Genomic DNA, 27,688 nt, shown 5'->3' on the forward strand with positions numbered 1-27,688 from the left:
CCTGGCCTGGAACCCCTCCAGGGATGGGGCAGCCACAGCTTCCCTGGGCAACCTGGGCCAGGGCCTCTCCACCCCTCAGTACGTGAGCTCCAGTTTCCCACCAAGCACTTCACACTGTTTGTATGAATACTCTGCAGATATGTCTATGCTGTCTTTGGGGACAGGTGTAGTTATTGGCATCAGATCTTAGTTCTTTTGTTTCTGGCTTCTAATGATGCGAATCGTGAATTAATAAGCCTCACTCCTCAGCTTCGGAGAAGCAAGTTCATCGGAGCAGTAGGCCATATACTTGATGAGAGCTCTGCTGTCTGCAGGAGAATATTGTAAATTTAAATCTGAAGGTATTTTCACCATTTTGGTATTTGAACTTCTTGTTTTCTGCCGGAGTAGATATACAGAGGAAATGTGCATTGCTGCAAAACGGTGCATTGAACAGAAAGCTGGCCGGTCAGAAGTAGCATAATTTATGTCTCCAAAAAGACTGTTTCACAGTGATTAAACTAAAAAGAAAATAAAGTTTCTCTTATCTTAAAAGGCAGAGGCCAGTGATATTGGAGACAGAAGGTGTTGGCTTCTGTGACCAGAACAGTTAATCTGCAAATTAGCAACTGATGCTGCTGTTCGTGACAAGATAGTTAGATGTTAAAATAATGAACGAAAATGCAGACTACCTGGGGCTGATTCCAAGTGCTAAGAGCTCCACTCATAAAGATCTTATTCCTTATTCAGTCTGCACCAGGAATGTGAAGCAAAACTGTGTATCTCTTGGGACTATCATGGTTCTCAGATCTCCACTGGGCAAAATAAAAGGGTCTTTGCCGAGGGGAATGTTTGTGAGATCATCTTTGCATGGGACAGATAGTGTGCAGACTATCCCATCACTAACAGCAGGATGATGGTGGGCTCAGTCTTTTTATGCATGTGGCTGCTTTGGATCCTGTTTTGCAGCAGGATGGAGAACGAATCACTTGGATTAGGAGCTGGCAACCAGATTTCTACCTTTTCTGTGAAAGTTTTTTCCCCTTGTTAACTTTATTTTCTATTGGAAGTGATCAAAACAAAGAAACACTACGGAAATTGTCCTTTTTTAACTGTTTAGAACTGCTGGGTGAGTACAGGAGATGGCCATAAGCAGACTGTTAGACTTGAAACTACCCTTTGGAGGGAGAGCACAAATGTGTGGCGGTGAAAAATGAACCACTGATCTCCAGCTGTCTGAGAGTAGTTGCCTTGAGATGAAGCAGGCTGGTTGAAGAAGAGAGGTGTGATAGCCAGATAAGTGATTAATGTCTGGGTTCCTTCATCTGTAGATGCTTGAATAACTTCCCATTAATTTAAATTGATTTGCAGATGAACATCACCTTTGATTTATAATGGGACTTTCCCATCAGAGAGGCCTGAGCGCAAAAAATGAAAAGCAGTTTACACTGATGAGACCAGTAGAATAGTCTGAATCCTGACGAATGCTTTAGCATGGTTGGAGACAGAACATCCTTATGTTGATACTTGGGGATCTCTTCCAATTTGAGATATTCTATGGCAAGAAAAGTGGAGGTGGATCTTTGGCAGCCAGTGGGGAGCTGGTCAGAGAACTGATGTAGATTGCCCAAAGGCAGTGACACCACTGAGGTTATACAAGCCCTGAGCCCTTTCACACGACCTTCATTCCAGGTCCAATTTGTGAGAGAGGTTCTTGATCAGTCTCCTAATTTGAATGAAGACAGTGTTTTGGGTGGAGAGAATGACTGTTCAGTGTGTTCGTGGCAGAGAGCAAGATGGGGGCAGCACCTTGGGTGGGTGTATTTACTGCTCCTATTTTCATAAAGGGACTACTCATGCAGAACCAAAACATGGAAAAAGTAACTTCTTTTTGTAGATACTGACAGCAATATATTGGCTTTATTTAAAAACATTTAAGTACCTAAATAGTGTAGTTTATTCTATTGGGTGGTTAATATCTAGACGATATCCTTATCAGGTTTGACAGGGCAACTTCTTGGCCTAAATTAGCTAACAGCATCTCTTTAATGTTGATTTCCCAGCTTTTGTTGGTCTGTCTCATAGCCGGGGTGTTATCTAGCGTACGGAATTTGATTTATTTCTGTGTTGGCATGTCCAGAAGAATCCGTGTAAAGAAAACAAACTGCATGTCCCCTTCACAGGAGATCTTGGCTGCTATTTCTCTACCCACTGAAAGCTTTATCACTCAGCCTTGTTATTACCATACTAAACGGAACACTTCAGAGCTTAGCGGCTTAACAAGATAAAAACATGCTTTGCGGTTAATGTGGTTACTGTAGGCATGCACATGGGGCCAGCGAGGAGAGCTGCTCACTTCCTGGTGGTGCAGCTGCTGATCAGCGGAAAACAACTTTGCTTGATAAAGCCTATGAAAGCAGGCAATTCAAGATATGTTTTAGCTTTATCAGGGTAGCGTGCTGAAGACTGACCTAAGGTGGAGGAAAGTGTCCCTTGCTTCCAGGCCTCACTGCCACCTAATTTGTATCCAAACCAGATTTGCTGTCTGCCAGGATCTGTTTCTGCAATTCTTTCTCAAGTCAAGTGCTGTTGAGTGCAAGGTTGTTTTCCAGTTTGAAGGGACAGATTTGGATTCCCCTGCTGATACCATGTCTTGAAAATAATCCAGAAGGCTTTTTTTCTGTGAGTAGTGAGTGTATTCTGTTGTCTGAAGTGGGCAAATCTAGGAAAGTTATCCTCTTTATATCACTTGCTTCTTGGAAAGTTGTGACTTGAGGTACATGATGAAGGCAGATGTGTGGATTCTCAGTGGCTGAAACTTCACAGGAACTTAATTTCTTCCTCTCAGACATCGGGGTTTGACTTCTCAAGATAAAATTAAATAATGCAGTTCCTCTTGGAATACTTCTGAAGATGTAAGTTTGCAAGTGTAGCTCTGGAATCCTTTTCATGGAACTTCCCAGAATTTCTGAATATATCTTGATTTTATTTAAAGCATAAGAAACACATTAATTGGACAGGTCTACAGAAGGCGCCCAAAGGCAGCTTTCTATCTTAAGCCCAAGAAACAGGACACTTTATAACTTGTCTCTTCTGGTCTTTTCTTGATTCAGTGTCCAAGAGGGATCTGATTGTTACAAGAACACAACGCTTTTTCCTCCTTCCCAAAACTTCCTAGGCTTGCCTGCCTCATAAGACCTTTTTCAACCTTCCTTGTCTGTTTTTTTTTTTATTGCTGCTGTTAATATTCTACTTTTATTGCTTCCTTTCTCATCCCTACACTTTGTTCTCCTGTTTTTTGTGCTGAAGGATGAGCCGTCCTCCCCCAGAGCAAGCAAATTTACTCTACCAAGGCTCTTTGCTTAGACAACGCAGCTATTTTTAACCAAAGATTTGGTAAGCAAAAAGAATGTCTGTCTTCCAGGACACTGCTAACAAGGCTGTTTTTGTGGTTGTCATTGCATACTAAGTTCGTATCAACTGGAATTAGTGTGAGCTGAAAGAGCGTCCAGATTGTTCATGGATTTCACAGCATTGCTTCTCTCCTCTTTGCCTCCCTTCTCAAGCTGGATAGAGACAGGACAAATAACTAATGAGCATCAGGATGAGCGGGATGGTGACGTATCATGTCACAATCACCTCCAGTCTGTGCTTTTCACATCAAATCATTTCACGCTGAGATGCCAGTGCTTTTTCTTACCAGCTCTTGTATCTTAAGACTGTTGCTTCTGCTAAAGCTAGCAGTTAGTTTAATAGTACACATGTGTATGTTTAAGCATATGAATTAGTAGTTTGGTTTGCTATGGAACATATTTTTCATGCACACAGCATGCAATCAAAAAAGCTGTTTCCAGAGAACAGTTCTATCTCTATAATTACAGCAGTCTTTCGCTCACCAAATGCTTAAGCTCACTCTTAAAAGTTTCCAGTAAGGAAGTAATAATAACCAACTAACGAATATTATTGGCATTTACTGATGAGGCAATGCGTGTGCTATAAGCATCAGGAGCAGGTGTTCCATATAGGGAGAAAGGAGATACAACCTTTTCAGTCTTCTTCCTTGTGACATGTCTAGGAACTTGGAGAGTTTAGTGGTAACAGCCATTGGCTGTCTATTGGCACTTTAGATTGCGCTTCCTTGCATAAGTAGTTCATAAAGTGTATTCAAGTGTTTCTTTGTAGTTTCCATGCAGTGTTGCGATCCTTCTCAGCCTCTTCACACGCAATGTGTACCTAGCGGGCTTGCTCATATTCCATGTGTGATGAATGGAGGTACAGCCTAATCTCTCGAATGTTTACAGAACAGTGCTGAGCTGTGTGTGAGATCTTAGTAAATGTTCTTTGTGATACAAGCCAAACTGCCTTTCTGTTCACTGAGATGTGCCGCTGGTGTATTTAGAGCTTCGGAAACGTAAAAGCACTCTATGATACATTATGAAGAAAGACATGCCTGCATAATCCTGAGCCAATTTGAGAGGTAGCACCTGTTCTAACTCTGGTAGATCCATACAGTACCCATTCCTTCCAAGGCTGTAGGTGAGGAAATGGTGAAGAGCTGGCGTTCCTTCCCTAGCATTGTCATCACTCCTATTCACAGCTCTGCAGATCTGTTCCAGGCTGGATGGCATCGCACATGAAGAGCAGGGGTGGTTCAGTGAATTAGATGTGCTCTGCTCATTGCTTGTGGCTCCAAAATTCACATTCATAGATAAGTCCTGTCCAGGGTCGTGCTCACTGCATCGATAGCTCCAGTTCATACATTATGCAAAGTGTTTGCAACAGTGAAATGCTAAGCCAGCTGAAAACATTTGAATTTTGTGCAAAATGTACACATTCCATTACCTATACTGATTGCAATGTATCTTATTTTAATTAAATAAGTACAGAATGTAAATTTTAATAAGTTGTGATACAAAGTAGTTGACTTGCAATATTTATGGAAGCCTCATTTCATAAGTATTTGAAATCCATATTAATTGATATTTTTGCTGTTAACTTTTGCTTTGGACACATTGATAAACGTGCAGTGAAATTTGTCTCACTGTTTGAAAACATAGAGGTGGATTTAATCCATGTTTAGCTGCAGAAAGTTTGTTTTGAAATCTGTGGAATCTCTTATTGTAGATAATATGACACAGAACTTGGATTCTCGCACTGGGTAGCATCTCAGTTAAACATAGAGAAGAAAAGTCTTTGTTAAGGCACTGGTCTAATATTCCAGGGGTTGGGGTTCAGTTATCAAACCCATGTTTCAGGCTGTAGCTGTGTCCCTTGTGCTTAGCTGGAGTTGCTTTGCGTGCTTCAATTAGCTAGTCTGACTTATCTTGAGTGTGACTGTAGATTTTGTGATCGATCTGAGCCCACCTCTAACTCCCTTTTTACATCCCAGTGGAGGAGCACTTGAGGCACAGTCTTCCTCTGTGCTTCACTCCCAGCTCGCTCAGGGTCTTGAGGGGCTCCTGCAGAGCAATGTGTCACATTGAAGTGGTGGTGAATGTCTGGAAGTGCACAGTGGGGTGTCAAAAGGAGTTTTTAGTTAGAATCTGAACATTTAATAAAATAGACTTCTCGGGACAGGAGAAAAAAAATGGCAAAAAATAATACAGTGAAATAATTGCTATCTCTGAAAATTTCAATTATCAGTCAAAATATCCTGATATCAAAACCTTACTGATATTCAGCCTCAATTATATAAAAACCATTGGGGATATGGAATATGTTCATATAAATGAGGTCTCTGATAACTGAGGGAATTTTCAATGTACTTAATGGATGTCAAGAGACTTGACCCTGTTTTGAATACCAGGGAGTTTTGGATAATTGAAGTTTGGATAATCTAGGTTGAACTGTAGAACTTAGCAAATTAAGATAACGTTGAGAGTGTGTGTGAATTAATTTTAGTTCTGACAAATGGAACCAGTTAACTAGCTTAGAGGGTAAAGCCAGCTGACACCACACAGCGTGGATAACTGCAGTTATCCAAGGCATCACGTACAAGCTCATTAACACTCTCCTGCCCAGGGAGATCCATACGCAGAGATGAAGGGTGATTCAGTTTCTCCAGATTGCATATAGCACATGCCATGCTGTCAGTAGGGCTTTCGGTTAGTACAAGGGTGAATTCTGCCGTGAGGATTTGTGTCTACTTGAAAGCGAGTAGAGACTAGTGAATGACGGCAGCGCAGCAGGCTGTGCAGGGGCTATTGATGATAACGATGTGGCTGATGAGAGATGGATGCAAGACAGAAAAGTGGAATTCTCCCAAGACTGCAGTTCCCTGCGTTGTCTGATGTCCCTAATGCACAAGTTCATCCTCCTCTCCTCGCTTCCCTTCTCCCTCAACATACATACTTTAAATGAATATTTTAATGTAGTTCTAGATTTCCAGGGGGTGGGAGGAATAAATTATTTCAAATGAATTATTAGTGCAGTGGTTGAAGGATGTAAGATTTGCAAGGTTTCGGGGAAACACACCATCCTGCATTAGATCAGCTGATGGCAGTTACCAAAATCTGATAAGCTCACAAAAATATCTTTGTCTGGCAGGTCTGAACAGGCTTGCTGCCTGGAAGTTTGTTTGTTATTTCTTCTTTTGTCATGAAAAGAAGCAGTACCTCTTTCTCCTTACACATTTAGCTTGAGTAGTAGACCCTGGAAGATTTCAGAAGATAACTACTAAGGGGCAGGAGGGGCATCCATGCAGTGACAGTCCAGGGGACTCCTGAGAGCTGTTATAATTTTCTTGTTAGCTGCTGCTCTTAGGCAAGGCAGTTGACATCAGTAGGACTTCACTCCTGAACTTTTTATCAATCTGGGTCTCAGTGTGGTTTTGACTTTAAAGCTGAGGTGTTAATTCTTCCTTTACTGGCTGGTAGAGGGGAGAAATTAGATGATGTGGTGCATGGGGAGCACTTAAATGTGGATTATATGAGAGGCAATGGAGGAATTTTTGACTGAGACAAGCATTAAGTATTTGGTCAGTGTGCTGTGTATCACAAAATCTTGTTATTTTTCAAAAATATGTACTCATTCTTTGCCTTTTGCCTTTTGGCAATAGGAGGGCAGTGACAATGTGGTAACCAATGAAGATGTTCTTTGTGGACATTTTAACTTGACACAGACTCCTTCTGTATGCAAGAATGTTTATCAGAAAGTATGATTGCTACATAACATCAGTGGAAGGATGCAAGAGGTAATTGGACTACACTGGCAGCTGGAAACCCCGTTTCACTCTGGAACTTCACTGTGCTGGGCTTTGTGTAACTCCCTACCTTCTAAAGAGCCAAGCAAAAAGAAGAAAAGAAGTGGATTAAGTGAAAGAATTGTCCTCTTTTATAGATGGGAGTGGAAGCATGGTGTTGTTGAGCAATGTAGATAAAATTAAATGAGAAAATAGAGACTATGAATCTCCCCAGCTCCCATCTAGGGTCTAAATCATGTAACTGTCCTCCCCTCTTGGATCTCAGTTTGAAACCCATTATATTAGAATGGAAGGAAAATTAACCCAGAAGGGTTATCTAATCCTACACTGAAAGAGCAAAAACTAGTCTGTTATGGAGAGTCTGAAAGGTGAGACGCAGCAGATCTTCAAACAGGTACTCTTGAGGATATCCAGAGACTTGCTGGAGAACTGGTACGAAAGTGGGGTGTACTGAAGCACAGAAGGGAAACACAAGGGGTAGTCTAGACCAGAGGTCGAAGGGTGCTATTTTAGGGGAAAAAAAGTAGAAATAAAGGAAGCACTGTTAATCTGTAGGTGTGTGATAGCTGGAAAGATAGTCTCAGCCTTATGACTTTATTAGAGATAGCTTTCCTTACAAACATCATCAAACAAAAGCAGACTAGACAGTGCCAGCTATTTTCTACAGCAAAATTACCATATAGAGAACCAGAGGGAAAATGCCCAAGACCGCGAACTGTAAACAAGCTGAGCCACTGGCAGTCTTAAAAACCAATGTTGTTTTAAAGTCTATGTTAAAACCAACTTTGTTTACCTAATTGCAATAGAACATTGTATTTTCCTTAAGAGAAAATTGAGAAAACCTGGAGGGTGATTCTGTGGTTTGCAATAAATAAACACAAATGCGAAATTGAACGCTACCCAAATTACAAAAGCTAAGTACATGAAACGCCCCCAGTGCAAACTTGTCACTCAAGTGCCAACTGTCAAGGGTTGGATACTTTTCATAATGCATAGTTTTTGCCTTTATCTTAATGTCACCGCTTTGTTATGATTGACCGTCTTCTGGCTGGAAGCCCATTTGAACTAAACAATACTATTCTGTTCTGAAGAGGGTGAATAGAGAAAGCATTGTAACTTGGTAAAATGTCTTTGGACTGAATCCCATATGGGAAGGAAGTGGTGTAATTACTGTACTCAATACAGAGCACTGTAGGGGCACGTAAGGCAACCGGTCTGCCCTGAACGAGGAGCAATCTTGTACCTCAGCTGACTACCTGAGCAATTTTCATATTACTGTTTTATTTTTTCTCCTTAAGAGAAAAGATCTGCATTTGACCATTGTAAATAAAAAAAAATAAATCCAGACCATATAAGCAAAGAAGTGAAAACATTTAAAAGAGCCTACTGAACTCACAGTGTCTGGCAGTGGTGATCACAATCAAACTTAAGCCAGTTTTGTTTCTTCTTTATCTGTAGAAGGTAAGTCGTGTTCTGTTCCAATTCCCATGAAATTGTCTCCTGTTTACAACTCTATTACATGTAGTCATGCTATGAAATGTGTCTGATCCCAATGCTAGAATCTGTGCTTTGGAACTTGTCACAAACGTGTAAATGGCATTTAAACACATGTATTTATTATGTTATGCATTTCACTGAACACTCTTTTTATAAAATAGCATAGGAAGCACATTCATTTCAAGGCTTTCCCATATTGTGAGGAGAGACTTCTCTTTTAAGTGGAAACTGAACTCTGTTACACTGTTGTGATTCAGTTTTATCTTAAAAGCATCTCAACAGAGAAGTAGTGAAGGTGAATTATTCCAGATGCTGTATTTACACATTGCAAGAAATGCTTTTTGTGATGCACAGCTCAGTCTTAACAGAAATGGACAAAGGACATAGGATGAATTATTATTGCTATTTAACAGAGATGTAACATAGACATACAACTGCTCACAGCTACGTGGGAGGCTTGACATAACCAGGAGCTGAATGCGGCCTCCTGAGATTCAGTCTAGAAGAAGCTCCAGTTTGGACAAAGGCTCCACTATGCTGACTGCCATCCAAAAATGAGACATAGGCAAGGTCCCCATGCCAACAGAATGCCCCAGGACAGAAGACTGTAAGGCACTCTCTGTGGATTTGATTTTATTGATAGTTCAGGAGCTCTGCCGCATGGTGTAAGCCATAGGAAATGAAGTGCAGCCTCACTTGAAATGCAGCCTGGTCAGGACTAGTCTAAATAGCTACAGAAGTCAGTAAATACATCCAAAAACATACTTGTGCCATGAAAGTCTTAATTCAGTTGAAGAGCTGAAGCAGGTGCTTTTCTTTAGATCATACCTAGCTTTTTTGGTGTTCTATTTAGTATTTTTGCTGCTGGTTTGTGCCAGCCCCTGTGACATCTTACACTCATGTGTTTGGTTTGGCTGATGGACTGGGAAGCTCTGTTGATGCATTAACACTTCTCTTAAGTTAACACCAGGGTCTAACTATCCTTTAAGAATATATAAATGGTTGTAATCCTTGCCTGACTGTGACATCAAGTGCATCCTCTGACTCCGTCAGTCATTCATTCCCTTCTGGTTGGAAACATACAGCAAAACCTGGAGGAGCTTTGCCCCATTTTTGCAGTCTTTGTTAAGAGCTCTTTGGTCTTTAAGTGAAGTACAGCCTTAAGGGGTTAACTCCATGGATGTGACCCTGTGAAGAGAGTTTTAATCTGGTTGCAAAACAGGTTGGGATCTAGTGAACACCTATAGATCTCCTCTGGGAAAAAGCCAAAGTGATTATAACTTAGGAGAAAGATATTCTGCTTTGCCTACAAAGTGTGACACATCGCTCCTTTCTTATGCTGAATCATTCAGTTTTTGAAGAGGAAACCCATAGGTTTCTCATTTAAATAAAAATCTCCGTGGGTCCCATTTGCTTTTCATGGAACTTTATACTCTAGAAGTAACACAGAAGATGTTTTATTTCCCAGGATCTGCACTGGAAGTGCCATGTTTTGAATGGATGATTTGTTTCAATGTGAAAGAGGCAGCAGTTTTCTGGATCCCTGATGTGTTTTTGAGTGGCATCCGAAGTTTGGGTCAGGTTAGACAGGAAGCCAGATGGGGATGTTTCTGTATTTTCTGAGTCAAATTGCTTCCCATGCTATGAAGAGTTTTAGTCTCTGGAGGCCCCAGCTGTGATAAGAGTCAAAGCTTTTAATTCCTGTAATGCTGACAGATCTACCAGCCGCTGTCGTGAAGACATGTTCTTGCCTGGTGGAACAGCCAGTGGCATCCTGCATGTTTGGATGGGTGTTAGTTCCTGGAAAGCTTCTATGAAGTCCTATGTGTGGTCCAGCAGGAGTGAAAGGTTTGTTGCCATATGCAGAAGGATGATTGTTTTCATGCATGTGGTGATTACATGAGATTATCACTGGCTTAGTACTTAACTTTCCTTGGGGACCATTTTTCCATGATATCTGGTGGTTTCTAAAGGACCGTACGCTTAGAGGTGGTGGAAGTCAGGCATGGTTCAGATCATTCAGAACTTTTTTCCCTAGGATATTCTTTTTACTTTAACAGTTGCAGAGATCATCATTGATGTGCACAGAGGAATTTTAGCGAGGAAGTGTTCTACCAGTGTGGCTGTGTTTTGTTGCTGGTGGAATTATTGTTAGATTAGGGAGAAGATTGCAGCCAAGGGAAGGAGGAGTTCGATGGGAGCTGGAATTTGGATAGACCTGAAGGGGACGACTCATTGCTTGAATTGCTGCTGGTAATGAAATTGCTTTTGGCTAGTCAGAGGGAGATGCTGGCCTCCAGTACACTGATTGTATCTGCAGTACTCAGGTTGTGATTGGATGAAGATGGGGAATTTAAAAGGCTCCATTTTAATTGTTTTTGCTTAGGCTGTCGATTAGTTCTACTCGAGCAACAACATGGAAAAAGTAAAGTAGGTCTAGCAGCAGTGATGTTCAGGGCATTGAACACTGCACTGGCAAATCCCATCACCCAAACCAAAAAAGGAATTGGATTGAAAACTGTAAAGATAGTGAGTGTTTGGTGTGTTTCATGCCTATCTTTTGCATTTCCAGAGCAGGTGTGCTGCTGCCAGCTGTGCTCCTCTGTGCCCTCAGGACTGCTCCTACCAGGTCCTGCTTCTGCTGGGCTGTCCCCGCTCAGCAAGGGCGGTCTCCCTTGGTGTTTCCTTGGCAATTTCCCTGCGTGTCTGCTGACACCTTGGGTTTGGGCTTGGTAGGGCTTGGCTGTGCAGTGCTGGATTTGGCTGGGAGTCCCCAGGTTGGGGCTGCTATAAGAGAGAGAAGCAGACAGGGACTCTCCCCTCCTTCAGTTGCCAGGGAGAAAAGTGGCCGGTTCCGGCAAATTTTCAGAAGTCTGAAGACTGAAAGCACCAATTCAGTGAAGTCCTTCCAGAGCTTTGGAAGATCACCTGCTGCTCCATGACTGTGATGTGCTTGAGCACACCAGGGAGGGCTTTGCCTTCTGGGAGTGATGTAGATCCGTGGGGGAACGGGCCAGCTGTGCTGGGAGCCATGGGCAGCAGTTTTCCAGATGTCTTCTTAGAGGGAGAGCCAGACACATATCTGGCTGACCTGCTGTGACCTAGAGCACAGGATTTGCCATGAGTGTGACAGGCAAAGCAGTGCCATGGAGGAAGAAGCTGAAGGGTTGGATCCAACAACTTGGAAAATATTGTCTCTTGGTAGCACAGTTACATGCAAAAAAAATGAGGTTTTAATAACTGTCTCCTCTTCCTGTACTGGCCTATTATGATCAGCTAACTCTTTTTAAATAGAGAACATTGGAATGTGAATTTTTTTTCTTTTTTTTTTTCATAACCTACTTTAACTAATTTTCAGGATGCTGGTGATTGACATGCATTATTTATAGTGCTGCAAACCTTGTATTTGGGATGAGAAATCCTACTGCCAGGCTTCCTGCTTCTAATAAGCATTCCTTTCACTGCATTATCTCCCCGCACAGCCCAGGGCTGCTCTTGCCAGGGACCCAGCTGGTGTTACTCGATGGCTTTGTGGCGTGGGGAGCCTGACTGGTGTCGTGGATCTGCCTGCTCGCGCGTTGCTCATCAGCACAGAGACACCGGCTCCGACACCAGCAAAAGGAGGGGGGTGAGGCAGAGGCAGAAGCCGCTGTCGGATTGAGTGACAGAAGTCTTGATTTCCCATGACCTGCTGTCTGGTGTTGCTACTCGAAACCTGTGCAACCTGAATTTAAAATGCTTCCATCTTCCTCCCCCCGCCACCCAGGCTGGATGACAACAGAAGGTGAAACGGGAGGACAACCGGCGCAGCCCCTGGAACAAAATGCTTTGAGGTTCCCAAATCTGTCTCTGTCACACTGGATCAATTGCCAGGGCCTACGCCGCCACCTCTTTTTGTTCATTTGGGAGATAACTCATTCCTTAACAGCTGAAATGGCTTCTGACAAACCTCCCTTTTGAAAACTGTGCTCAAGGACACCGCTCTTCCACTGTTTGCACAGTCACAAATATTCTGAGGAGGATTTTTTTTTCCCCTTTCTCTTTTATCTAAGGCAGCATAATAAAATACCTTAGATAAACAAATTTATTCTTGGAGGGATGTTTATTAAGCGCTGGCAATCCCTACGATAAATAATTTCTCTGGAAGGGGGAAAAATAAAAAAGAGAGAAAAAAAGAAGTAGAAAGTAGGCCAGGGAAATAATTTGAGTGCAGGGGGTAATGCAGGGAGCTGAGGATGTGGAGGCTCCTCTGGGAGAGGGGGGCTGGGATGCTCCCACAGTGCCATCTGCAGGAATTCCTGGCATGGGGCGGGAGGGGGGTCCCATCAGGAGATGCTCATTTCCTGAGGGTTTGGGAAAAGCAGAGAGATGGCGTAGAACATAGGACCCCCCTGTGGGAGACACTTCACAGACAAGTAGTGTGTGGGCCCAAAGGGCTCAGGCTGTATGTCACAGCTGGAGGAACAGTGCAGGCAATAAGATGTGAGAATCACTGGCCTGTTCTGTTAGACAAGAAACCGAAGACAAGTTTCAAGGCAGGAGGTGTGGGGGGAAACATTTTGTGCCAGTTTGAGACAGATATTTTTGGTTTCTTTTTTTTTCAATGAAATGAAAACCACAAAACTTTCATTTCAGATCAGCCTGAAATGTCCGGTTACATCCAAAATGAAACGTTCTGGTTTGATTTGTGGATACTTAACTCTGTCTCTTCCTCTTAATTTAGGTGACTTAATGTGAGGAAAACAACAAAACACTTCAAACTGAAAAGCCAGAAAGTTTCTTTTTGAAAATATTGAAGGGATACACTTCGTCTTTCCCAAAATGAGGCTTTTTATTCTAACAGTGTCCTGAAATGGAATATCTTGAATTCTTTTTTAAGTTTCCCTACTCCTGCCCCTCATCCTCTTTGCTTCAGTGACAACTGTTGGCCAAGTTCAGCAGCCATTCAGTTAGATCTCTTCAAAACTCAGTTTCTCGGCACATTTATTATCTGTCAACCCTCTAATCTCTTTTCATGAATGAGTACATCATTTTACTGGTAAAGAGCTGAGTTAAAAAGTTACATGCTCTAGATTATGTTAAAAAATACGTGGTGCTTCCCCTGAGACCTCCCCCTGAGACCTTCCCCTGAGACCTCCCCCTGAGACCTGGTCCTCCACAGGTACAGGTACAGCTCCAGCTCAGCCCTCTGGGTCGTACAGGTACAAAAGGGAAGTGGCCAGAAGGAAAATCCAGTTTTTCAAAGAAGAGAGGTGAAGTTAGAATGCTTGTAACTGAGAGAAACAGGGAGATGGGCTGAGTTCTCACCAGTGGATTTCAAATACTGAGCAATTTGCCTTATGCGTACGGTAGCTGGGGGTTCCCACAGGTCAGGCTGAGACAGATGCTTGTGAGGGTGCAGTAGCAGCTCCTGCAGCCTGCTGGTGAGCGTACACCAGCTCGGGAGGCGGTTTGGGGTGCCCAGTTATTGCTGGTGATGCCAGCAGTCACGGAAGAGGGCTTTCAGCTTCCGTGTAGATGTGAAACGGTGGGAAGACTGTTATGGCTGCTAAGATACCTCAAGCAGTCTCAGTTCTGGAAGTGTTTTGAACTTTCAGGTATTGAGGTGGAGAGTGAAAGGGGAGAATCAGAAGTGGAAAGAGATTAATTCTTGAAGCCTGTCTGCATTTTTTTACATAAATTCTGCTCTGCATCCGGATGTGTAAGGCACAGGCTACAAAAATCCCTGCTTCTGCTGTAGGCAGAGCAGAGGATAAATATATATGGATGAATAAACAAGGCAAGTAATCCAATCTCATTGCTAGTATTCAGTTCCTGCACTGTTGCTCTAGGCAACCAGCTTGAGTGGGGATATTGTCTATAACCTTAAAAACTGATTATAGGCTACTTCACTGCCTCATACTGTCTTAAAGAGGATTAGAAGAGAGTGTAAAGCTGGCTTAGGCACTGTGTTAACAAAGCCTCAAAGGCATCTGCAGATTTCCTTGTTCATGAAGTGATTAACGTATTTAGTAACTGTGAAAAAATGTGAACATTCGGGGAGCCAGGCTGGTAATAATTAAGAGATGTAATTCTGCTGTCGTGAGCCTTGCTTGGGTTGACAACTGTCTCCCTTTCACATGAACACGTCTGGCTTTGTTTCAGAGGCGCGGGATTGTTTTGCATTCAGGCTCATACAGGTTTCCTCCATTGCTTTTTAGCTGGAGGAGGAGTGTACACGGATGACAGGGGGGCCCCCACTTGTCAGTAGTGCCTTTCACCACTCCGAAGTGCTGTCTTGTAACCTGACGAGTTCATGTTTGAATTCTGTGTCTTGCTGTTGGCACCACAGTTGAGGCATTTTGGATCATGAGTGTGTTGGGGTAGGGTTGTGGACTTGTGCCTGTGGGAGGAAGCACGCACTACTACTTTACAGCCTTCTCCAGCTGCTTCTAAACTTAAGAATAAAAATAGCAATTAAAAACAACACCCTTATCTCGAGCTGAGGTATACTAGTTGGGGGCAAACATGAAGCAGCCAAAAGGAGGGTACCAAGCAATTGTAAATTTGCTTGTAAATTGTAGGTGAACTAATGCTGATGGTTTGACAAAAAATCTCAGCAAATGCTTTTCTGTGATGATAATGAAGGCAGCAGGTCCGCTGGAGAGGGCTGTGATGCTATTCGGCAGGCACTTGGGCTCCACAAAGCCCCCGTGCTGTCCTGGCCCCAGCCAGCTCTGTGTTTGGCTTGGCACTGGGTTCCCATCAGCAGGTTTGAACTGGGGCACTGCTTCCTAATGGAGAAATCTCATGAGGCTGTAGCAGGAGCTGACATTCCCCAGCTGTACGTTTGGGTAAAGACTCATCTGTTCTCCCTCTGCTCCTGTGGGAAGCTTGTTTTCAGCTTTTAAGATTCACAGGCATTTGTCTCCCTCCTCGGGCAGGAAAGAATAACCTCTCTTGTGTGGTTGCCCTCGGGTGAATCATGGTCTAGAACTGCTTGGGGATGCATTAGCAGATGTCATTTTTTTAATATTCAGCCGAGGGTGCTTTCTGATCACCTCAATATGTTCTCACTGTGATTTATGAAAGGCACTCCTCTGCTCAGGTTGCTTTTGTAATTTGAAATAAAACCAGGTTTCTTTAACAAATTCACAAGAAAAGTCCAAGTACAGCATGACTGTGAATAAATGTCTCTCTCCTGGTTCTGAGAAAGGTGTCTTTCTTAGTGGGCAAAGGTTTGTGTTGCGAAGAAAGAAGATAAATGTAGGGGGGTAGACTGAGCTTTCTGCCAGCCTCAAAGCTCTCATCTTTTTAGTCTGGAAGGTTAGAATGATCGAAAGTCCCAAATAAGTCATATTTTCGGAGAAAAGGTTCTTTCTGTGACAGTTTTTTTTTGTCAGTCTTTCCAAGATCACATCCTTATCACCTCAGAAGTTTTATAGAGCTTGTCTGTGCCAGTCTTGTATAGTTTTTATGAGTATCTGGCAGCAACTTCTCATGTCTCTATGCAAAATCATGTGCTTATTCATGACTTCTGCTTCCAGTACAGACTCCCTATAAACATATCCGTGACATGCATGACGAATCACTGGCTCCTCTAGGCTTATTTCTCAAGAGAGTCCCTGCATAGGCTTAACTGCATTCAGAAATAATATTTGTACAGGTGATAAGCCATGCCTGAACATTCATGTGGTTGAAGGGAGGGGAGCCTTAATAAAAATGTCTGATTGTAGCCATCGGTATGCTGCACAGTCTTAAGTATTTGCTCTATAAATGAAGGAAGTTTCCTCCTCCACTTGCTAACATGCTGTTGACTGCAAGATCTTCCTTCAGTGAACAGTGATTTCAGTGGCCCATCTTGGTTGCCTCATCAGGGTTGGATGTCACAGTGTTGAACACTGTGTCTCTGACAAATAAAGCTTTTCAGAACTGCAGATATGCAAAATTATTGGATGCTGCTGGATATTTGGGAATATATCCATCCTGAAAGTTAAACAAGTAAAAGTGGTTTGAAATAATGTCCAAACCAATTGTTTGACTTCAGTGTGTTCTCAGTTTGTGAAGATCTTCAGACACTGCAAGGATGAAAGAGGTTTCTTGAACGTGAAGATAACAGGATCACCAGCACTTTTGGTATGGATCCTTCGTTTTGTTGAACTCGACCTAGCCGAGTTTCAAGAGCTCTTTTATCGATGCAGGGCCCATACTTCACTTAACACTTCTAACTTTAAGTTTTGCCCCATGTCAATGTTTTGTTGTTTAGTGAGATGATTTCACACATTCATAGAGAAGTTCCATGAAAATGTGGGTTGATAATGGAAAAAAGGAGGAAATAAGAGAATTGCCTGTGTCTTTATAGCACGCTATCATTAAAAATCAAGCTCTTTTCTATTCCAAGCTTATAAAACTATAGCAAGATGAAAATAATGTCTTCAAAAGGAAAAACAGATAGTCTGAAGAACTAATTCAAGAACAATTTCAAACTCATTTAAGCACAGGGAGTGAAATGCTTCATAATGAATCAATATGGGAAGGTGCATGCGTCCATGAACTTTCTGCTAGTGGACTGAGATGTTTTGATTTCAGAAGAGTGGAACAATACTTTGTGTCTTCCATCTCTTCCCTTGTTTTCCTGTTGTTGCTTCAGGCACAGGTAAAGGATGGGATTTTCAAAGTCACACAGCCTTGACCTTTTTGCTTTGTCACCAAATTCAACTCAAACGCTGAAAATTCTTTATTTCTGCTGTTCCCAGGAGAGAGTAATACCCGAGAGTGAATGGAAAGGCAGCACTGTTGGTTTAAGGAAAACAATTAGAGCCCCATGTGTGCTTCCCCACTTAGCTTCTTGGAGGAAAATAGGTGCTTTCAAATGCTCCCCGGTGTTAACAGCTCTTCTAAATCTGTCATTGTAGCTGTGGGTGTTTCATTCAACCTCTCTAGAAGAAAAAGAAGTAACATCTTAAGGATTAAGAATCTCCATTTTAACCTCTACAAAGGTCAATTGTTCTAAAGCTATGTGCAGCCCTTATCATCAGGGCTTGCTCACCAATTATTATCAACATCCCCTGCTACCCTTGAAAATACATTCTCAAGAAGTGGAAAATAGTTTAAGTACTTTGAGTTGTTCCAGTCCTATCTGGTTTCTTTCCCTTCTCTCCTTTTTCTTGAACCACTGTGCATTAACAGTTTTCCCATAATGATATCATTTTATCCACTTGCCAGCAGACCAGAAATACTTAATGTTTTTAGTTGCTTCCAGGGTGTGGCATGAATTCAGCTGGATCGGTTGATCCTAATCTTTAAAAACTCTACAGTAGGAAAGGTGTCAGACATTTCTATCTTGATTCACAAGACCTGTATTTATGTGCAGCAAAGACTAGTTTGCTCCTATCACATGTGTCTGGGCAGTGTCAAAAGGCAATTACTATTTTGGTTTTGATTATGAGGTGATATGGACAAGAGAGATTTCATAGCTCAAAATCTGCTTCTTTAAATTATGATTCCTAAGTTAATTTGCTTAGGATACTGTTGGCATCCAACAGGAGTGGGTACTGGCAGTGGATTTGGCAGGAGGATTGCTCCTATCAGGTAAGGCCATCCAAATGGAAGTGGCTTCACACAGCCCACTTCAGCCCAACACCTGTGTTCATTTTCAGGAAAACTGTTGTGAGCATGTGAAGACCTCTTTAAGGAGAGAAACCTAACTGGGGAACTAAGTATCCAAGAAGTGCTCTAGAATATCATCCTCTACATACCTAACAGTGTGTAGATCCTGCTAAGATCTATACCAGAAGGGATGAGTTAGATTCCACAGTGGAGAACATTTCTCTGGGTGTGCAGTGGTACCTGTCAAACGTGCACACATCTCCTGAAAAGCAATAGCTCCTTATAACAGGGATGCAGAGCGAAAAGTAGCGGCCTTTACATGTTTCATTATGATAGTCCTGGAATAATGCTTTAGGCCGGGTTGAAAGTCACATTTTTAATGAATGAGTAATCTTTCCTGTTCTTCTCTCTAAACTGTTAGCTCCTCAAAACACAAAGCGGGGAGTCAGGGAAATTACTTACCTTCCAGCCAGATGGCTGACCAGTGGATTCAGAGTAGGAGATTGACAGGTTGAATATGTCACCAACTGCTGGGGCAGAGAGAGAGATCCTGCTCCTTCCTTTGGAGAGAGACAAACGTGCTTTCTCTACCTATGAGGAGAATACCGGTATGAACTATTTCATCCCTTCATTCCTCCTCCTGGGAGTCATTTATGTTGAGCTTTAAAGCCCTTCCATGTCTGAAACTTGATTGCCCATTCATGCTCTCCTTCTCTAGACAGAGTGTTGGGGGGAAATGAGCACCTTCCAGAGCAAAGACCCCGTTCCCGTGGTCCAGCCAGGCTGCAGCAGCTGCAGCAGAAGGTGGGAGAGGGACAGTGTTAAAGACATATTGCTGAATTTTGATTGAGCACTGGCAGTTCCTCTTTGGGGATGAGCTGATGGTCCTCCAGGTACACCCATCAATTTGTGCATGGTGCAGTGTGTGGGAAATGGTTAAACAATATAAACTTCCTGACTAGTGGGGAATGAATGAGGGTCCTGGGTACAAATATCACCATGTGTCTTCTAGACCAGGTCACATGGATGGCTATAGCATCTCTCTAGCTTTGGACTGTTCCTGACTATCTCTTGGTTTGGCTGAGGGGCAATGAGTTGTCTGGGGTTGATCCTTCACTTCAGACCTAGGTCTGGTCTTTCAGCAGAAGTCACAGGCGCTTTTTCGTCATTGAAACAACTTAGTGAAATTTTGCAATATGAAAAGCAGTCTTTCAATGGAAAAAAAAAAGTTGTGTAAATTGGTTGTGTGGTTTATAGAAATGCTTATGTTCATTTATGCAGGTTGCAGTAACATTAGCCTGAAAGGGAAGTCCTGAGTTATGAAATCTGGTTCTGCTGCTGCTGTGCAAAATGTCTCTTATGAACTCACTCCAGAGTGAATCCCCATGTTTTCCTTGAGTATTCCATAGGAAACAGATGCAATAGGAATATTTATAATAGTTGGTGTATCCTCTTTTAGCCATACTTTTGCCTTTTATGCATGCTCTCTCTGTTCAGTATTCCTTGAAATCTTTGTATTAGCTCACTTGTAAACTGCGGCAGCTTCCGAAGGAAACAAGTTATTTCAGTAGCTGGGTTATATTCACTGACACTGGGGTCCAGGGTGTTCAGGCAGGGGGAGTCACCCGTTATCAGTAAGCAGTTAAAGAATCTACTTTTATGCCTCAGGTGTGTAGGGCAGGAGGCCTGTAATTTTTTGCAGCTATGGTAGACATTTCATGTGGCATTGGGGAAAGCATTCAGTTTCTCTTTACATCTCTCTCCTCTGCAGTGTGTATTACAATCTTTGTCTGGTTTTTTGTCAGCTAAGAACAAGTTCTTCAGGACACAGGATTTCTTCTTATGTTTATGTGTAGCTGTGTCATAATTAGGGTCTCTGGGTATTGCCTGAATTCCCGCTATAACATCACCAAATTGTTCTTGAATAAATTACACATCATGGGTATTAAATGCTCAGCTCGGTTTCAGTGTGAAATAAAAAGCTCAAATGACAGTAACTTAAACTGGCAATAAAATAGCCAGCATTACGCTTGTAAATACTTAATTTGCAAATGTTTAGAAAATTAGGCACCTGCTATAAATCCTTATCATGGGCTTTGCACCCTGTTGGCAATCGATGAGCTATATCACACTTCATTATGCATGAATGTGTAATTTTCCAAAAACATAAATGTGGCCTCGAAGGGCACGCACATTAATAGCATTCGAATGAACCAATTTGTTTCCTACCCAATGTGTTTATCTTCCAGCTCTTCATTGCGAGTGCCAGTGGAAAGGTTAATGGCTTACAGTTCCCTGTCAAATGATGCACTGATTTAACCTCCACGGTGTCTGGATTTTTCATTGTCTTTGGCCTTTAACATGTTGAAAGTTAACAGCTGCATCCTATATGCTAGCTGGGATGTAAGAGGGTCTTCTTTAAATTATTGCACATGTCCAGGATTAAATGGGATCCTGTTTCCTTCATGCTCATTGTGGCCCTGATTCATCGGTACATGGTGCTTTGGGAGCACTTGTGCTTGCTTCAGCAAAGGCTTTATGCCATTTTAAATGCACTGATAGCCACTGGAGCAGCTGGGTCTGGTCACCTGCCAGAAGTCAAGCAGATCTTAGCTGAATCCACGCGCAGCGTTCCCAAAGTCAGTGGAAATACCTGGGCAGGAGTGAAAGGAATATGCAGCCTGAAAAGGTATTATAGTCTAATGGAAGGGATGAATTGTTTGATGGGTAAGGTAGGTGCCTTCAGTGATATTTAGAATGACTGGGCAGCACTTCTAGTTACGGTTATGCTAAAGTCTGCAAATTTTTTATTTTAACCAGGCCTAATTTGACCAACTTGGGAGCAAGCCATGTGTTTGAAAATCAAACCGTGTAAAAAAAATTGCCCAATTCTGATGAAAAATCAAATGAAATATGTTTTTCTTCCACTGAGATATTGGTGTTTTGTAGACCCAGAACTTATCATAAATCGAAAATGGAAAGTTCCGTTAAAAAAAAATCCACAATCAAACAAAGAGATTTCTCCTAGGGTTACATAAAAAAATTAGAATCATAGAATGGTTTGGGCTGGAAGGGACCTTAAAGCCCATCCAGTTCCACCCCCTGCCATGGGCAGGGACACCTCCCACTGGCTCGGGCTGCCCAAGGCCCATCCAACCTGGCCTTGAACACCTCCAGGGATGGGGCAGCCACAGCTTCCCTGGGCAACCTGGGCCAGGGCCTCACCACTCTCATCATGAAGAAATTCCTCCTTGTGTCCAGTCTAAATCTGCTCCTCTCCAGTTTATACCCATTGCCCCTCGTCCTATCACCACAAGCCTTTTTGAACAGTCCCTCTCCAGCTTTCTTGTAGCCCCTTCAGGTATTGGAAGGTTGCTGGTGTCCATATTTTTTGAGGAAGAGGCCACCTGAAATCGACTGTGAGGACTACCAGTACAACAATATTCCCCACAATCCCAGTAGTCTGGGTGGTAGTCTGGCAGTCTAAGTACAGTCTGGAAGAGCCAAGAAGGCATTTGGAGATTATGTAGTTATCTCCCTATCTTGAGGGAAAGCAGGAGAAAAGGCTTCACCGGAGGTGTGTGCTTTTGAACTCCGCACTCATTGATCTCTGGGACGTTGCATCTGCTGCTGGTGGTTGGCAAAGAGTCACCGATTGTACGTGTGAATGCCGTTCCCGAGCAGGCTGTGTTCTGCTCACCTAGCAGAGGAGTGTGAGCAGCTGAATCTGGGACCACACGTTGCCACTCATAGCAGTGTTGTTGGCTGAAATAAAGCATTAAGCGAAAACTGAGAAATACTAAATGCACTCAGAGATTGTTTAGTGGAAACGGGGGTAAAGGGAAATGAAACAAATGAACATCATTTGCTTCAATGAAAGAAAGAGTCAATATTTTTGTACGCAGATGTTCAAGAAAGCCATCTAATTGAGCACATACATTTAAACATCGGTAGATGTTATTCTGATGTTCAGAGGTGGGAGACCCAAGCTCTACCAAAATCAGTACTCAGCCTCTCCAAAAGTGCAGGTGAGTCTTTAGGTGCCTAAATATGACAGCAAGTGTGGTATTGTCAAGGCAACTTGTGTAAATTCGGAACAGAGTCATGCTCAACGATAATGTACCTCCTTAGGCACCCAAATTTGAAAACTGCAGCCCAATTAGATATGCTCCAATTGTTACTATTATTTGCTACTTAACAGCTGTCATTGAAGGCTCAGGACAGCTTTGTGCTGGATGCTATGAATACATCTAGGAAGAAAAAATAATAACCTGAAGGTGCTTAAAATCTGTGCCTGAGAGACTATGAATAAATGCAGCTGGCTGGGAAGCCAGTGGTGATGGGAAGATAGCTGTGAAACATTTGATCAAGTCTCGAAAGAATTCAGTGTTGTCTAAATCTGAACTCTGAGCTATTACAGCAAATAAGTAGCATTAAGTAGGCAGGAATAGCTGTCTCTGAGCAGAAGGAATATTATTTCTGAGCCCGAGTAATAATTATCATGGTGAAGTCAATGAGTTTTAAAGGAAATAATTAGGCCACAATTACTGAGGTGGGGAGAAAAGCCAAATGCTAACCATGCAAGCTCTCTTTTCCTCCACTGACCTTCTCTCCCTTTCTTTCCCTGCTGTCCACTTGCTGTGTTCATCTGGAATCTGAATACAAGTTAAGTGTCTCTAAATGTAGCCCTGCCCCTAGAGGGGGAGTGGGTATGTCAGCAGGGACCTGTCAGAGTCAATAACGGTTCCCCTGCAGCCCGGAGCTGTGCCTCAAGATCTAACATTTCTGTCTGAATTATCAGCTAATGCTCTGACAAATTGCCTGTGATTTTCTTTTTTTCTCCCTGAGTGGATGTGCCTGGTCTGCAGATCAGGTAAACACCGGCCCTGGTGCGGAGCAGCGGCTGATGATTTCCAGCCAGACATTTCAGTCAAGCTTTGGAAGCGGGCGAGTGTCTGGTAGTTGGATTACCCGTGGTGGCTGCAGATGCCCTGCGGCTTAGGGCTGTTATAGCTACGGGTGTTCAAAATGCTGCAGCTCTATCGTGTTTAGGAGATAGCCATCAACCGTGACAGCAAGAAGTGATGGAGGTGGAAGTTCAGGACCTGATAGAGAATTTGAGTAACAGAGCTGCAAATGAGGTTTTGCTCTTAACTGAACACAGCTGGGAAAGCAAAACGGGGTGAGTGTTACCATAAGCTGTGCTGCTAAGATGGGCAGGAGTGACGGATTTTTCCCTTGCAGAAGGGAACAGCTGTTGGTGGCTTAGTCCTCAGACACTGAGGACATCAAAACCAGCAGGTAATTTTGCACTTGTGAAATGAAGTCATCTTCGAGAGGACAGACTGCGTGGAAGATGCTATAGAGAGGCACCTGTGGGGTCTGTTTCTCTGGCCACAAGATTCAAACACCTCTTGGACTAAGAAAGCCATCACCATTTGCTGTCTCTTCTCAGGCTGCATGAGATGCCAAGTGTCTGTTTGTGTACTTGCTGTGGAAGTGATTTTCCTTGAAGCACGAGCTGGTTTTTAAACACTGTGGGCGTAGTGACAGTCTGTAATTCTGATCATGAAATAAGATCATGAATGAGGGAGAGGTAGGAGAAATTCTCATCTGAGCCCTCATTGTCAATATTTAAATTAGCTGCTGTTGCAAGTCTCTTCTCCATAGGTCGTGTGGATATACTCTCTTCCTGGCTTTTTCCTGATGTCTTGCTTTATGTGCAGACCCCTGGCAGCGTAACACCTCTTGCTCTGCCACCCCTGGCTGCAACAGCCCTCCCTGCCCCTCTGCAAAGGGCTTTCCGGTGTATTTTAGATTCCAGCTGGGCTTTGCCCAGCCCTTTGCTAGTTATTAATCAATGTGACAATATTATTGGCTCTGCTCTGAGTATTTGGGAATTCAGCAACACTGCAGTCTTCCTTTAAGCTATGAATTTTGATGTCCCAAACCCCTTTGAAATCAATAGGATTTGGGTGCTGCTCCCTTTGCAGATCCCAGTCTTTTACAGGACTGCGGAGTAGTCCAAGCAGCAATTTGGGATATGTGACATTTGCTACTGCTTTCTCTAGGGATGCATCTAAAGCAAAAGAAAACCTTGGGTCTGGAGAGAAAAAAGAAAACCCTGAGTCTAGAGACACACACACCACAATGACACCGAGGTGCTTGACAGGTGAGCATTGGCGTTAACCAGAAATATTCCTGTAGGAAGCCAAATGACTAAAAGGTAGAGATATATATAATCTTTTTCAGAAATCCATATAAACGTTCCCAGAGCCAGTAATAGAAATGCAGTTCTGGATTCTTTCTAAGCAATCTCAGGCTAGGTACACTGCTGTTTTTATTGTACGCACCACAAAGATTTAAAGAGGGGAGGTGTTGAAGAGGAAGGAGAGACAAAGAGCTTTGCAACCAACAGTATCACACTTAAAATAATTACTAGTTATAAGTAATTAAAACAGTAACATTTGTTATCAGTATTTCATAATAGATATGTAATATACATAAATAAAAATAATTAAAATGGGAATCAGTACTAGAAATTACCATTTCTTATTAAAATTTTTTTTTTCACCTGGAACTCCTAGTGGGCTATATGTAACATTTGAGCCGCCCAGAATAAAATCTCTTTCGTTTCACGTAGCAGTATGTGCATAGAGGGCACATACATAAAATCTTTAAAGTCTTGGAAAGTAGATTGTATTTTTGATAGACTGGACATTCGGTAGTTAATAGATACAGCAAAGGCCACTGGAACTAATGAAAGCAAATGGTTTGGTCTTTCATTTCATGAATGTCTGTGTGTGGCCAAGGTGTGACTAAATATAGAAACAGAGGATGGCTTGGGCCAACTTTAAGGCAGCTGCATCCTTCTGGAACCCTACCTGCTGGGAACCTCATCCAGAAGCAGAGTTTTGGTGAGCCTGACAGCGGGGCACTGTAGTGAGAGTGAAAGTTTCTAGAGAAAGCTGTGGGACTGTTTTTTTTCCTTTAAAGAAAATACTGCCTTTTGCTTGGCTGGAGGGTCCAGCTGTCCCCACTGTAGACGAAGGCAGTGATGCTTGGATGGGGATGGTGATGGGGATGGGAATGGAATCACCAGGTAACTGCCAGTGTTGGCAAGCAGTGCTGTTACTGTTCCATTCCCCGAATCTAAGGGTAGAGCAAGAAGGGTATTAGAGGGGCCAGTACCCAAGCTTTGGGATAGAGAAGCCTAAAGAAAACTGACTCGTGAACAAATAAAGAAATCTTTTCTTAATTCTGTTACCTACTTTCACAGTAAGTTAGTGTAGGCAGAAATGCAATAAAGAATTTGCCGAGTGCGATACACTAAGGCTATTGCTCTTGCCATTAAAGTTTAATGGAAAAGTTCCAGAGACAGGTCTTGGTCCTATTTATAGGTGTCTTTCTTGCCGTCAACAATATTATTAAGCCATTTTGTTATAGAAAGCTAGTCTGAAAATGAGCCGACCTGGTAAATAAAACATAACGCTTGCTTTTGCTAACATACTTATCTCCACACAGCAATATACTGAGGAATATTTTCCCCATATGTTTTTGTCAACACGTTATTGCATATGCCTATTTAAGCAGTAAACCAGTTTGAGTGTGTTCCCAGAGAGCTTGCTTTTCGTAATGATTGGAGGTGGGGATTATAGAAGTCATGAGCAGGCAGTGCTGGGTAATTCCTGACCCCAAAGTCCAGGAGGAACATGCAGGGCAGAAGGGAAGTTTATTCCCTGTGTATTCCTAGCAGCCCAAGTGTCTGCTTGGCTTTTCATGACCTTGGACTGTACCATGGTCACGGCTTTAAGGAACTCTTTGTATGCTGGTTTGGGCCATGGGGTGTGTGAGATGGTACTCAAGTGCTTCCCACCCCATGGGAGAGGCTTGGCTGTGGGCCTTGGTGGGTCAGAGGATGATTGTGTCCCATTGTGTAGCCCTGAATCTTCTTCCTGTGTAAGGCGGCACTTGCAGCACCGACCTTGTCCTGCTCTGCACTCCTCTGGATTCTCCATGAGGACCAAACGCTGAGGTTAGTGTCCTGCAGGAGGGCAGCAGCAGAGCCCGTGTGTCATCCAGGTAGAGTGTAAGAGGTGATGGAGGAGGCAGCCATGGCCCTGCTGGGTGAGCTATGCTGTGGAGCAGCTGGGTGAGAAACCTCTTGGGGACAGAGCACGGTTTGGGCTTCATTTTGGATGTGTTGGCCATGTAGAGCTGGCATCAAAATTATGGATCCTTTTGAGGGAAGAGGAAGCAAAAAGCAAATTTTGGAGAGAGTAGGTCACTTTAGGGCTACATCCCTAAGTATGATTTGGAGTTTCCTCAAAGACTAAAGTTATTTCTGCCCTTCATTAGCTTTGCTGAGCAAGATAAGTTATTCTTTCAACCATAACCCAATTTTTCCTCCACTTCAAAGAGTCAATCTACATTAGCTGCTGCAATGAAACATGCTACCAAAAAAAACCCTCAAACCTTCAAATGCTTGTCAATTATTTTGTTAATCAGGGTTTTCTGCTTGATATTATAAACAAGGCAAATTAAAGCAAGAGTGTGTGGTGCCCAGAAAACATCTGCTTAACAAAAGTGAAACACAGATGCTCTTGTGCTGTGGTTTGCTATGTTGTACCACGCTCAACCCTATGCGCTGGAGTAGGATGGTGTAAGCCAGAGAATGGGTAGCTTTCACTGCACTGTGACATTATAGTCATGTTTTGAACTTGGTTTCGACTCCATTTTCCTTTTCTGGACTGTTCTGAACAGTGGCATTTTCACCTGAAAATGAGTGGATGTCGGCTTCTGGGGGAGTTCTTGATCACCCTCTTTGTGAAGGAAGTTTTTCTTTTAGTGAATGTGTTGGATCTAATTCCAGTTTATGTTTGTATATTTGAGTTTCTTCTCCCATTGTCTGCTTTGGTGTTTGTTTTTTTTTGCCTGCGAGCATTTAGGTTTCAAAAATGAATCCTACTATGTGGCCAGGATCTTTATCAGCTGTGCTTCAAACTATTCTGTTTATCCTTAAAAATCCTGCTGCTCCGCTAGCCTGGTGGAGTGGTCACTGCATTGCTTCTGCTGACCTGAAATACATTTAAAATGTTAATGCTATTGATTGTTTAAAAAGCTGTTAATGCATTTAATTTTGGTACTTTTTCCCTTTTATTTGGAAATGAAACAAGACAATGAACTTCCACAGCCACTCTATCATCATCATCAGACCTACACTGGCCTGGTTAGTGCTCTGCCAAGGTGTAACCAGGACAGTTGTGGGGAACATCTTACAGTGTCTAGGAATAAAAAAATCCCTATGCAGTAAATCCCGGTAATTGTGAGTACTTGTGACCCTAATTCTCTGTACTCTCCTGAGAGTTTTTCCATAAATACACATGGAAATATATCTTTAGCCAAGTCTGTAGCCCATAAAAG

The sequence above is a fragment of the Cuculus canorus genome, chromosome 17 (genome assembly GCF_017976375.1).
Source record: "Cuculus canorus isolate bCucCan1 chromosome 17, bCucCan1.pri, whole genome shotgun sequence".
Lineage (NCBI taxonomy): Eukaryota > Metazoa > Chordata > Aves > Cuculiformes > Cuculidae > Cuculus > Cuculus canorus.